The sequence below is a fragment of the Uloborus diversus genome, chromosome 6 (genome assembly GCF_026930045.1).
Source record: "Uloborus diversus isolate 005 chromosome 6, Udiv.v.3.1, whole genome shotgun sequence".
In the NCBI taxonomy this organism is placed as follows: Eukaryota; Metazoa; Arthropoda; class Arachnida; order Araneae; family Uloboridae; genus Uloborus; species Uloborus diversus.
Window position 1 is genome coordinate 145726977 of NC_072736.1, and position 12215 is coordinate 145739191.

General features: G+C 32.5%; 1 protein-coding gene across 1 annotated transcript in view; it reads right to left on the minus strand.

Annotated features, from left to right (window-relative positions):
• LOC129225020 (discoidin domain-containing receptor 2-like) overlaps window positions 1–12215 on the minus strand; it is a 141596-nt gene that overhangs the window by 113338 nt on the left and 16043 nt on the right. The gene's annotated exons all lie outside the window — the stretch shown is intronic.

A 12215-nucleotide genomic window follows, 5' to 3' on the forward strand; every position in this document is an offset into this window, starting at 1 on the left:
ATTGAGCATGTTACCATCATGCAGTATTAAATGTAACGACTGGTGTCAGATGAAATGTAATGGTGCGAAGTATCCTGTAAAAGTTGCCAATTCTATCAATGGAGAATTTATAATCGCTACACTGCAGTCAACAGGAAAATGCTGGAAGTGTCAAGAAAAAGAAGACAAAATATTTTACTGTCTGTCTAAGCTTCCAGTTTCAATTAATTCAAGATGAGAGTTTACAATTGTGCCATCGTTCTTTCCACAGAAGAATTATACTACTCTAAGTGATTTATAATTCTTAATATACTTTTATGTTAATTAATGTTTTTTATTAAAACTGTATTTTTAAAACAGATTGATGCATTAAGATAAGTAATTAAGCATTAACATGCATTGCATTTAAGTAAAGTTTCATCAAATTTACAAAATAAGATGTTTTGAAATCAGTAATATCTTAAGGTCAAAGACTGAAGTGGAGAAACGTTAGGTGAGTCATAAAACCGTGTAAAGTGAGTCCCATTCAAATATTGATTAACGTAATTAATTACTGTAGAACTAAAGTTATTTTTGTGTATACCATGTCTTAGAAATGTGTTTTATTCCATGAAACAAAGTTTTTAAAATTTTATTACTCTGAAAGGGGAGAAGTTCTAAGTTTTTGCTAATCTACAAAACTCGAGTCCTTTTTATTTGCAACGTGAGTCACAGTACTAAATAAAGGTTTAAATACCATCTGTTTGTATTAAATTTAAGGTACTGATGTATCCAGGTTCTTACTGTATACTAGAGACGTACCGAGTACTCGGTAACTACTCGGTACTCGGCCTACTCGGCCAATTTGCCGAGTACTCGGTACTCGGCCAAATTCTGATCAGATACTCGGCCAATACCGAGTAGTTGCAAAAAATTGAATATTGTCCAAGACAGATACTAAAATTTGTAAAAAAAAAGAGCAAGCATTATGTTCTGCAATCATTTACAATTAAAATTTATAAGTCAAATTTAAATTTTGAGAAAAATGAAGTTTGTAATGCTTTAATGGAATAAATCTTTATTTTTATGTAACCCAAATTAATAAAACTTTTTTATTAAAAATTATGCAAAAAAGGTAAGTATAGAAAATATGGAATTTTTATGTTAAAAATGGATTTTTGCTAAAAACAAAAATTAGTTATAAAAAATATAAAAATATCTTTGCTTAAAAAATAAAATTAAATAAAACAATGTTAAAAGCACAATGCAGGAACACTGCAGACACGTGTTTTGGCGTTACAAGGAATTTCTTTTTTAATGCACAAAATGGGAGCTCGTGGATTTAAAGGCATCCGACAAAAGTCGGATTTTTTTGTTGTAATGTCTTTACATTCTTTAGCTCACATGTTATGCACTGAAAAAGACATTCCTTGTAACGGGGGGGGGGGGCGAAACACGTGTCTGCAGTGTTCCTGTACATTTGTTTTATCTGCTTTTAAAAATTATTTATGTTTGGCGGACTAGAACTATAATTGATTGGTATACAGTGAAACCCCTCCTAACGGACACCCCTCTTATGCGGACAATTTTTAATTCCCCAGTTCCAATGCAAATAACATTATTAAACCCCTGTCCTGCGGACACCTCTCTATTGCGGACAAAAAAAAATTGTCCGCATTAGAGGGATTTCAATGTAATTTGTTTTAATTCCAACTTGATTAATCATACCTTTTATTTATTTATTTTTTAATTTTAAAAATAATTTTTCTGTAAAATTTTTGACACAAACAAAATTGTTTAAATATAATGCGTAATTAAATTTCAGCAGGAATTTAGTTTTAAAAACTATTATATGGACAAGGAGGTCTATACTACTATCCCAATAAGTTCAAAATTCATCACAGGTGTGTCGGTGGTTCTTCTTAAAACATAATTGGTACTTGGTAACTCGGCCGAGTAGTGAAAGGCCGAGTACTCGGTAACTCGGTACTCGGCCGAGTAGTGAAAGGCCGAGTACTCGGTACTCGGCTACTCGGCCAAAGTGCTACTCGGTACGTCTCTACTGTATACCATACTACTGTACAAAACTTTATTTAAATCGGGTATGATGTGTCTTTAATGTACGTATAGAGCAACTACTTTTGTAAAACTGCGTCAAATGGTAACGTGAGTCACATAGAATTGTCCTTCATATAATAATAAATTTATGTATGTAATTTTTATTTAAAATATATGCTTCATCACACGGAATTTTGTTAATCATACATTCATTTTAAAATTATTTCACTTACGAATGAACGCATTCTTTATCACACCAGGCTTCCTGTCCTGCTCAAAGAGCCATGCATCAAGCTCAAAGAGTTCCTGAACTTGCGAAAGATTGACTTGGATCATTTTATCGCTCGAGCGTATTCAAATTATGTTCGTTTTTTGCTTCAAACATGCAAACAAAAAACTTATATTTAAATAATGTATGAGTATAATGATATTACACTCTAAGGGTATCATGCTAGACTCAAAGGGTTATGCCTGAACCTCGAAAAATTCTTCGACTTCCGGAAATAGATCTGGATGATTATCGTTCTAACGAACTTAAATTATGCTCATACTTTGCTTGAAATATAGAAACAAACAAACTGTATATTTAAATAACTAAATGAATATAATCATATCACATTCCAAGAGTAATACTTTAGATTCAAAGGGGCATGTCTGAAACTCGAAGAGTTCCTGGATTAACCGGAAATAAATCTGGATCATTATCGTTCTAACGTACTCAAATTATGCATGTTTTTTGCTTCAAATGTGCAAAGAAACTGCATATTTAAATAAATGAGTGAATTAAAATTATATTTACAGTCAAAAGGTCATACATTAAACTCAAAGAGCTTCCGTACTTGCCAAACATAGACTTGGATCGTTATCGTTCGATCGTACACAAATTATGTTTGTTGTTTGCTTCAAACTATCATCATTTTTAAAGATATACTGTACAATTCACCAGAGACACCCGATACATTTTATCCAAAACATCAATGAATATTTATTTCAAGCATGAAGAAAGAATTTCATCTCATTCTTTTCTCCCAGCGATCTCAAATCTCATTTGCATCGCTGTTGCCATTTCCCCCTCAGATTTAAAATAATACCCACAATGCAACCTCGGAAAGTTACTTTCACATAATTTTGATGCATCACTTTTTTTTCTGGAGCGCCGTCTCAATTCGTAAAACATACAGAAGGAAGATAAATCATGTTTTTAATACCTACCGAAAGCGGAAACTTGATAAAGAAGATAGTTTTAGGGTGAAATGTTTTTAATACCGGGAGAAAAGCGCTTTCTGGGCCACGTGATTGATTGAGAAGACAAAAGCATGTTTTTGCACTTCATTTGCTATTCTAAATTTCGCATCAAAAATTTATTTGTTGAGAAATATATTATTAAAGCTAAGTTGAAAAACTTTTTTTCTCTGTGGGAACTGTTATTTACTTTTTATGGAATATTTCATTCCGTGTTAAAAATTCACAGGTAAAAGATAAGTAAGAGCAGTAAGGCAGTAAAAAACAGTTAACCAAAAAGGTTTTGTCCACTATTCTTTGGGTCTTTTGTAAAACAATTCTTGTTTTTTTAGCGAAAATAAAATGTTAAAGCATCCGAATTTTTATGCAGTGGTATATAGTTTTGAAAAGAAAAAAGAGAGACAGAGAGAGAATTGTAATAAGTACTAAAAGCAAAAACTTTGAACTTAAACTTCGGCAAGAGGATCGGGTAAAATCGTTTAAATATTAAAATGATAATAGGTAGAAATTCATCTGTAAGGGATTGAATAATGCAGAATAATAGAGTAAACACATTTAAGCAGTCTTGAACTTGTTAAATTCTGCTCAACCAGCCAACACTATTTTTTCTTTGAAACCACTAATTTCAAACAAAGGTTTTTTTTCAGTCAATAAGTTCTTTTTTGAAAACCAACAATGCCTACTTTCATTTTTAGCCTCATGTACGAAATAATTCTTTCTTTTTCATTTTTGGAAGTAGAGACATTCCCCCCTTCCCCTTGAAATGATTTTCTGAACATCAGATTTCATTAAAAATGCAAAGTATTTTTAAACAAAAATGTAATTGGAATGAGAACTTGAAACAAAATTTTGAAGGGAAAATTTTGCTAGAGGACCAGTAGTGAGCTTCTAAATATTAAAACACGAGTTTCTTGAAATTCTTCTAAAAACGATTAAATTACGCAAACTAGAGTAGTAAGCACTTTTAGGGACTTCTTCAATTTTTATGTGTGTTTATTCGACCAACACTACACCGATTTTGCTAACCTCTAGTACTGTTTTTACATAATAATGAAAGTTTTATTAAGACGAAGAAACTTTTCTCTTCATATTGCATTAGTAAATTTAAATATTCAAAAGCTTAATATTTGAGAAAATGAAAACAGATTTTATTGTTTTTATACAAACAAAATAATCAATATTTGAGAAGCACAATTGAAAAAATGCTTTTTTTTCGTAATTTGATTTTTTTCAAATGTTAACTAACTCAAACTACATGAAAATTCGTCTTAATCGATTGATTAATAGTTTTTGGAATACAATCTACAGGCAAAAATCCATCAAATAAAATCAATATAACCTGATTTATTCGTCAAATAAATTTACTTTTTATTAGAGTCTTAACTCACAAAAGAGTTTGTACTGAACACTTGGATTCAATTAAAACATAAAGTTTATGAATTTATTTTCAGCAGAAATGGCTCTTATAGAACAAAATGCCAATTAATTTTGGCTAAATATCTAGAACCCTCGTTTTACAATTTAATAACTACTTAAAACATATATTAGACACATTATTACCGCTTTGGGAGCTGAAGAAAAAGTTTGTATTTAGCCAGTTTGTAAGGGTTTTAATATGTAGCAAAAATCCGAAAGATATGCATATCCGATCGCCAAACTTATAATTTTATTTAAAATTGGAATTAAAACAAAATTAAATTGAATTTTCGAATGGGATGAAGCGTGTTGGTATTCAATGAGGATGATTGAATTTTGTTCCAAGTTTCATTCCAAATCGTGTTTTTGTATAGCAAATATACTTTCACACAAATGATCTCATTTAAGCATAAATGAATATACATGGACATTTTCTGCCGTCACATGGTCAGGAATGCATTTATTAACCACTTCAGACCTGGTGTCCGGTATACCGGACAACCACTTTAAACAGCTGCTAATCATTTAATAATTGATTTAATTGATTTTTTTGTAGTTGACTCTTTACACTCTGCTTATTATAATCTGTGAAATAATTTTTCGTTTTGGGATTGACAACACTGACATATAAGGATTGAGGGATAGAGAGTGGCTCATTTTCCCAACCATGGATTTTCATCTGAAAAGCGAGGTTTTTTTCCTGATTTTTTTAAAAATATATAATCTTTAATTAATCGTTTCAAACGCTTATATTATGTTTTATAATTGTTTGTAGAACATTTTATAATGAAGTTTGTTTGGTATTTTATCGTTTTTGTATATGAAATATTGACTTCAAAAATATAAGTTTGGAATATTGGACGTGCCATAACTCTTTTAATTTTTCTCCTACAAACTCAAAATTTTGTCTAGGGTAACATCCCCAGTAGTTGGCACGGCACCAGTTATTGGCACTTCCAACAAAAATGTCCCAAAAAAAGACTCGTATCCAATTTTTTTAAAAAAGAAGGCTATATACCAACTGAATGTACATTAATTTTAAAGATTATAACTTCAATTCATATTACTAAATGACAGTAGTTCGTAGGAAAGAGAAACAATTGTGGTTTGTGTCGAATCAGCCATTTTTGTTGCAAAAGCTTCTTCTCTGACTTAAGGGAAGAATGCACATAAATCCATTAAAATCTGACTTAAATTATATTTTAAATTTTCGTTGTCAAAAGTTTTGTTTAGCTGAAAGGTGTTACTTTAATTGTGTAGATGTATATTTTCGTCCCTATTTGGAATTTTAAGATAATGATGGGTGCCATTTACTGGTGCTTCAATTTTGCTAGTCCCCAGTAATTGGCATGTGTGCCAAGTACTGGGGAAATAGCGTCATTTCCGCGATCAAGCTGAGTGAAGTGTAATTATCTTCAGTTTTTTGCGTAGATTACGAATATGACAAAGCGGAAATTGAAATCTCTAGCTTTTGTACAGTAATTGTCAAAAAAAGCATCAAAATCATCAATTTTTGAAGTTGCGGCTTTTTGTCAATTGGAGTGACTTTCACCAGAAAAAAATCCAAATGAAAGTTAGTCAGTAATTAGTTTTATGCTGGGGGCTCTGTCCTCTGCTCGATTCGCTCGCTAACCCCCATTCGCCACCCACGGTATCTCAATGCCGCCTGCAGCGGGTGGTTTTTCAAGAGAAAGAAAACCGACTTGTTGCATTTGATAAATAAAAAAGAGGAAAACTTATGCAAAAATGTATGCTATATGAGTTTTTAAATATACTTGGGGCAAACCTAACTTGGTAGCATTCGTAAAATCAAAACTGTAAACCGAAGGATGAAGCAACATTAATTTCAATATCTTTTCCATGGAACATTCCAAATTTATGTTTTTATTTCTCTAAAATATTTTTCCAACGTGAAGAAGAGTGATTTAGCATTAATTAATATAAAACTAGTGGTACCCGCGCGGCTTTTCCCGTAATAGAAAAATTAAAAGGTCTTTTGGTTCGCCTGTGTGGCGAATTTTCTCTCCAATTGGCTTGTACCCATGTTACGGTTCCACGTTATGATAATTTCGTAATTTACTCGTCCATCTTATGATAATTTTGTTCTTAAAATTGGAATAGGAAAAGAACTACATCGAATTTTCGAAAAATCGCTTCGAGGTGCACACCCCCATGCTACAAACTAATTTTGTGCCAAGTTTCATGAAAATCGGTCGAACGGTCTAGACGCTATGCGCGTCACAGAGATACTGACAGACAGACAGAAATCCGGACAGAGAGAATCCGAACAGAGGGAGATCCAGACAGAGAAACTTACAGGTTTATTACTAGTAAAGATAAAGAAGAAGAAAGATAAACACATTCTTCCTCATAATATTAAATTTATATGAAAAATTGGGCTTAAAATTGGAATAGAAAAAGAACAAAATCGAATTTTCGAAAAATCGCTTCGAGGTGCACACCCTCATGCTACAAACTAACTTTGTGCCAAATTTCATGAAAATCGGCCAAACGGTCTATGCGCGTCACAGTGATTCTGACAGACAGAGATCCGGACAGAGAGAGATCCGGACAGACAGAGATCCAGACAGAGAAACTTTCAGGTTTATTATTAGTAAAGATAAAGAAGAAGAAAGATAAACACATGCTTCCCCATATTATCAAATTTATATGAAAAATGGGCTTAAAATTGGAATAGAAAAAGAACAAAATCGAAATTTTGAAAAATCGCTTCGAGGTGCACACCCTCATGCTACAAACTAACTTTGTGCCAAATTTCATGAAAATTGGCCGAACGGTCTAGGCGCTATGCGCGTCACAGTGATCCTGACAGACAGAGATCCGGACAGAGAGAGATCCTGACAGACAGAGATCCTGACAGACAGAGATCCTGACAGACAGAGATCCAGACAGAGAGACTTTCTGCTTTATTATTAGTAAAGATTACCTACTTTGCATTATCATTACTCATGTTTCTTATGATGATAAAATGTGTATGTAATTTAAAAGTAAAAAATAAAGTGATTTTCCAGTTCTATTAACATGTGCCAATTACTGGATCACAAGGTGTCATACACTGGGGTATCAGGTGCCAATTACTGGGGATTTTGGTAACTTTTTATATACATATTTTTATAAAGTATCGATTCAAATATTTTTGATTTTAGTGAACCAAATAGATGCACAAATGCGCACTCTTTGAGACAAAAATATTTGCAACAGAGTTTTTTTTTTTTCTAAGTACTGAAAACAGATAAGTTTAAGGACAAACTCTTAAAGTGCCAATTACTGGGGTCTTTACCCTACAAGATACCCTTTACCATAGTACACTGTGTACCAAATATCAACATTTTTGGTCAAATACTTCATAATTCCGACTGAAGGGGTTAAGACTCTCAAACAGATTCGCACGCGATCTTTTCTTTACTAATAATAAAGCTGAAAGTCTGTCCGGATCTCTGTGACGCGCATAGCGCCTAGACCGCTCGGCCGATTTTCATGAAATCTTTACTAATAATAAAGCTGAAAGTCTGTCCGGATCTCTGTGACGCGCATAGCGCCTAGACCGCTCGGCCGATTTTCATGAATTTTGGCACAAAAATAGTTTGTAGCATGGGGTTGTGCACCTCGAAGCGATTTTTCGAAAATTCAATGTGGTTCTTTTTCTATTCCAATTTTAAGAACCAAATTCGCATTAGATGGACGATAAAAAAACGAAATTATCATTACGTGAAACCATAACCAAGCCAATTGGCGAGAAAATTCACCATACATTATATGTAAATATACAGGCGAACCAAAAAACCTTTTTAATTTTCTATTACGGGCAAAGCCGTGCGGGTACCACTAGTATGAGAATAAAGTTCTTTTGGAGTTGAGTAAGGAATTTTCATTAAAAAGAGTAGTTGTAGTTGATCAGCGGGACTTGTGAATGCCCCTACATTACAAAAGGAGTAAGGTGTTTTCCTGCACCGATACTGTACAAGCAGAAAAGCAACTTTTACAGAATTTCATTTTCATTGGAGAAAATGCATATACAAGGTGAGAGAGATAAGCCCTGAAGACAAAAAATGATCGAGGCAACAAAAATTGACTTTTCGCAACAATGTAAAATAGAATCAGATTTTTTAATTTTAAGATGAAGTCGACATGCTAAGAATTTTGCCATTTTTTAAAGAATTTTCCTTAGATAAATGTAAATTGACTCAATGAATGTGCTTTCATACAAGCTTCTCTTTCAAGAACGTCCTCAACTTCAATGTTATTAATTTTTACTTAGACAATTGGCTCACTAACTTGAAAAATGTGTTACATAGGGGTAACACAAGGCATTCCTACATCTTTTTGACTTGCTATGGATTTGACAGAAGTTTCCAGAATAGCGGAGATATTAGAAATTTTTATTCACAGAGTATCAATAAATTTATGATAATATGTCCTTTTTACTTGCTTTAAATTGAGTTGTTTTTTTCCTAAAGTTTTGCATTTGTTTGTTATGTTTGGAATTTTGTTCCTTTGCAGTGCTGTTGGCTGTCCGTTTTAATTGGATTGAATTCGAAACATATATCACACATAATCCCTTCGCAGACCTCTGAGCATATCGCAATAGAAAATATTTTTTAAATTAAAACAAATTCTTAAAGGCATTCGAAGTTTTGTCTTCCTTTACTTTCAAAGCTATTTTCAACTAAATCAAAAAGATTGATACCTAAACGTAACAAATATGCACAACACAATTTGTTTCCGCCTGTGCGCATGCGCTGAAAGGGTTCCACTTAAAACAGGAATCAATCTTCTCTCAGAGCTCACATTTTGACAGTTTCAACACGATACATTTTCAAACACAACCCTAAACTGTCAACAAAAGTGTTCCTTTCGAAAAGCTTCTATTCTAGATGAAAAGCTTAGTCTCCGTGTTATGTATCTAAAGGTGAGATTGTTCTGAGTTGTTATGCGTGCAGCATATTCATTTTCTAGCAGTTGTGGGGTGGTTCGTTTCTGCAATCACAAAAGTTTTCATTTCTATTATTCTTATTAATAAATCAATTATTATTTAGAGGTTATTGGTAATCACATCTGACGATATTCATAACTGAAGAAGTTACAGTAATTTTGTAAGCAATTCAATTGTCATTTGCGGAGGTACACTGCTAAATCTCCGGACTGCATAAGGCTCCTTTTAGGGTGAAAAATTGTAGCACCAGCTTCACCCCTTTGATAGTACTCTTTGGCTCTCTATGGTACTTCTATTGCACACTTTTGGCATCCTTTCGGTGGCATTTGGTCTATTATGGCACCTTTAAGAGTGCCATTGAGTTGCCATTGGGAGCAAAAGAAATGCCTTTGCAACCCGTAGTTTTAACAGTCATCGATTACTTTGTATAGTGGAAAAGCTTTACCTGACAAGCAAAATAAGTGTGCTTTTTATGAATTTTACTAATAGAAATTTAACACTAGGGTAATACTTATTATTTTGTTGAATTTTGTGTGCTTAAATGCTATATTTGCTTGGGAAAAAATAATGTCTTTCTTTCTACAGCTCCGTTTTTATTTTTTAAAGAATTTTTTAAACTTTTAAATCATATTATTAGCAGTAGAAAAAATACTCAAAGGCTTCACTTACCATAGCATGTTGCAATTTATTTATATATTTTTCTAAATTTGTGGCCTCAATTGCCAGATCGATTAACTCAACGTTTTGAAAAAATCTGCTTTAATAGTGCTTTATCAATGCTTAGCATGTGAAATTATATTCAAGTTTTGGTTCAGTACATTTCTGACCATGTGATGGCAGAAAATGTAACACGAGGGCCTATTTACTCCTATGGATAACACCATCTTCTTCATAACTATTCTCTTCTTTTTGTTTTGTGGAGTTATTCGATTTAGCAAGTGAGGTATCCAATTAATGAATCCAAAACTATAAGATGAGTAAATATTTTGTATTTCAAGTACTTACTAAATATAATGTAACTGATAAGCTATCAATTCGATTAAGTTTCGAAACAGATCAACTGAAAAGAAAACTATAGACAAAGCAAACAAGTAAATGTTTTATCAAAAGCCAAATAAAGGCAAACATATATAAAACTACAAAAATACAAAGTAACGGACCGCTTGAAATATTTCACGTTCGGTTTATCCTCCTGGATTCTTTCCAACATCGTCAGATGAAAGAGCGCGAAAAAAAAAAAAAAAGTTTCGATATATTTTGAGACTAAAATAGAATTCCTTCTAAAAAAGTAAAGTAAACTTGAGATGCTATTGAATATTTTTTTAATAAAAATATTTATGGCTGTATTTTACATACACGTTTTTGAAACTATACCACTGCGTATTTGTTTAGATTCGATAAAGTTTCCATTGTGGTTATTTTACTTTATCCACCACATTCTTGAGAATATTATTAATATACAAAGTGTTCCGTTTTAACCTAAAAGACCTCTATTATCGCAACCGTTAGTCCTAGATGTATACTTCCAATTGCAAAAATTATTCAAAATCAGATGCATAGTTAAGATATTGAAAGTTTGGAGTAAAAATAAAAATGAGACAAAAAATACAAAATTTAACTTTTTATACGAGAAGTCCCCTAACTTATATTTAGGGAAATAATCTCCATTTAAAGCTACCACTGACACAAAAAAACTTGACATTTGTGCGACGAAAACTCAAGAAGATATTGCTGTTCAAAGTTTTAAGCGACCATACAGAAGATGAGATTGGATCTTATCGCCCTTTCAGAAGAATGACAGGTCGTCAATGTAAGAAAAAATAGGTATTAATATATTTCATTCCTATTCATAAATAAATGCAAATGTTATGCTGTGATACGCATAAACACTCTACAAAACCTCGAACAATTTGAAAAACCACTCTATAAACACATATAATTTTAAACACTTGTTAACCTCTATATTTCTCCCCCCCCCCAAAAAAAAAAGGTTTTATTGACGGCGGTTGAAAAGTGGTGTAAGTCACAAAACGCTGTGTTTCATATCTCGGTGAATATTGGTCGTATTAATTTCAAACTTTTTGTGTTGGAATTATTTTCCAATGGCGATTGTTTCCCTAAACATAAGTTAGGAGACCTGGGGTCCGTATAAAAAGTTAAATTTTGTATTTTTTGACTCATTTTGAGTTTTACTTCAAACTTTCAATATATTAACTCTTTATCTGATTTTGAACATTTTTGCAACTGAAAGCATACATCTAGGACTAACAGTTGCGAAAAGAAAGGTCCCGCAGGTTAAAACGGAACACCCTGTATATGATGACGAGTCTGTAAATTATTTCGATGCGCTTAAAGGATAAAATATGTAAGTTTTTTTTTTTAAAGAATTTATAAAAAAAATAATAAAGCACAAGTAATAATAAACATTTTTTTATAATAATCCTTATGATTTCAGTACTTGACGCGCTTAGTATCCGAGATCAGCTCGATCCTCTTTAGATATTAAACAGGGGAACAGAAAACAGTTGATGCTCCGCCCGCTCACTTTTTCAAAGAAATTAATTCTCGGTTAAATAATCTTTGGTGT